This window comes from Marmota marmota, unplaced genomic scaffold (assembly GCF_001458135.2).
Source record: "Marmota marmota marmota unplaced genomic scaffold, marMar, whole genome shotgun sequence".
Taxonomy (NCBI): domain Eukaryota; kingdom Metazoa; phylum Chordata; class Mammalia; order Rodentia; family Sciuridae; genus Marmota; species Marmota marmota.
The window spans coordinates 75,629-78,046 of record NW_026007262.1 but is presented as its reverse complement, the minus strand read 5'-3'; the positions used below and the strand labels follow the sequence as shown (position 1 = coordinate 78,046).

Sequence of the window (2,418 nt, the reverse complement as noted above, 5' to 3'; positions counted from 1 at the left end):
CATATTTGAATGAAACCCTCTTTCTGTGAAAGAATAAAATATTAACGTGAAAGAATTATGAAAATCCATGAATTTAAGTGGTAAATAAAAGTGTGATTATGAACTTTCAACTTTATTTGAATTCCAATAATATGGTCTTAGCTCTCACATAGTTTTTATAAATATTCTGCATCCAGGAAATTCATATCATTGTCTTAGAAAAAGTAATCTATGTTTGACTGTTTTTCATTTACCTTTAATTAGAATGATTTTTCTTTTCTCAATGAAGGAAGGGTCTTTTTGTTTTCCTTTATTTATTTATTTATTTATTTATATTGGTTCTTTTTAGTTATCACAGTAGGATCCATTGTGTTATAGTTATTTAAAGATGGATGGAATATAACTTATTCTAATTAGGACCCCATTCTTGTGGGTATACATGATGGTGGGATTCACTTAGGTATTTTCATATGTAAACATAGGAAAATTATTTTAGATTGATTGCACTGTCTTTCCTATTCCTATCCCTCCTCCTTTCCCTGCATTCCCCTTTGTATAATCTATTAAACTTCTCTTCTTCTCCCCGACTTTATTGTGGTTTAGCTTCCACATATCAGCAAAAATTTCTACCTTTGGTTTTTTGGGATTGGCTTATGTCACTTACATGATAGTTCCCAGATCTATCCATTTACTGGCAAATGTCATAAAGTCCTTCTCCTTATGGCTGAGTAATTTCTTTATCCATTCATCTGTTGAAGGGTACCTAGATTGGCTCCATATCTTAGCTATTATGAACTGTGCTGCTGTAACATCGTTTTTTTTTTTGTTTTTAATCTGAAAAGAGTTGGTTGTATTTTATGTAAAAATGAAGTGTTTGTGGAGTGGCGTACTCCTGTAATCCCAGTGACTCGGAGTCTGAAGCAGGAGAATTGAGTTCAAACCCAGCCTCAGCATCTTAGTGAGGACCTAAGCAACTCAGTGAGACCCTGTCTGTAATAAATATAAAAATTAAAAAAACCCTCAAAACAGCTGGGGATGTGACTCCTGTGGGTTCAATCCTTGGTATCACACACACACACACACACACACACACACATGCACACACAGCAAAAACAAACAAACAAACAAAAAAACAGGATATGGGATTTATGGTCAAATGTGTATGGTCAAATGTGAGGTCTGTATAAGAGGTATAAGTCTGTATATTGTATATTGCTTTGTCCAAAATGTAGACACAATACTAGATGACATATTTATTTCATTTTCTCTAACTTTTCATTTTCAAATGCTGTCCAAACAACATAGAACTACAAAATCCAACACGTGTCTCAGAATTTCATCACATGGGCCTCTCGGATTATCTTGGACTGCAGCCCATTCTCCTTGGACTGTTCCTATCCATGTACTTGGTCAAAGCACTTAGGAACCTGCTCATTATCCTGGCCGTCAGCTCTGACTCCCACCTCCACACCCCCATGTACTTCTTACTCTCTAACCTGTCCCTGGCTGACATCGGTTTCATCTCCACCTTGGTCCCAAAGATGATTATGAACATCCTAACTCACAGCACAGTCATCTTCTATGAGGGCTACCTGACTCAGATGTCTTTTTTGATCATTTTTGGATGTATGAATGGTATGCTGCTGACTGTGATGGCCTATGATTGGTTTGTGGCCATCTGTCACCCCCTGCACTATTCAGTCATTATGAACCCTTGCCTATGTGCCCTCTTAGTTTTGGTGTCTTTTTTATTTAGCCTTTTAGACTCCCAACTGCATAATTTGATTGCCTTGTGATTTACCCACTTCAAGGATGTAGAAGTTTCCAATATCCTCTATGATCCTTCTCATGTTCTTAATCTGGCCTGTTCTGACACTTTCACCAATAACATAGTCATGTATTTTGTTGGTTCCATGTCTGTTTTTCTTCCTATCTGTGGAATTTTCTTCTCTTACTGTAAAATTATTTCTTCTATTATGAGAATCCCATCAACAGGTGGGAAGTACAGAGCCTTCTGCACCTGTGGATCTCATCTGTGAGTTGTTTGCTTATTTTATGGGACAGACATTGGAGTGTACCTTGGATCAGCTGTGTCACAGTCACCCCAAAACAACACAGTGGCCTCAATGATGTACACTGTTGTCAGCCCTATGCTGAACCCCTTGATCTACAGCCTGAGGAACAGGGACATTAAAAGCTCACTGAGGAGGATCCGCAGCAGTTCAGTCTAATCCCAGGACCTCTGACATCCATTTGGAATCTAATTTGGAAAATACAACAAAGCCAAATATCTAGATCTGCAGATTCCTTCTCCTTGGATATATAAATTTTTATAGTTTAATGACTAATTATCACTTTCAGAATAGTAGTTGATACAATTGGTGGGAAACAGGAAGGGGAGATTGCTTGGTTTCTGTTCTCGCGACTAAAAGGCTCAGG

At 37.6% G+C, this 2,418-nt stretch overlaps 1 pseudogene; it reads left to right on the top strand.

Annotated features, from left to right (window-relative positions):
* The first annotated feature begins 1,264 nt into the window (after positions 1-1,264).
* On the top strand, positions 1,265-2,210 carry LOC125614801 (annotated as a pseudogene).
* The last annotated feature ends 208 nt before the right edge of the window (positions 2,211-2,418 follow it).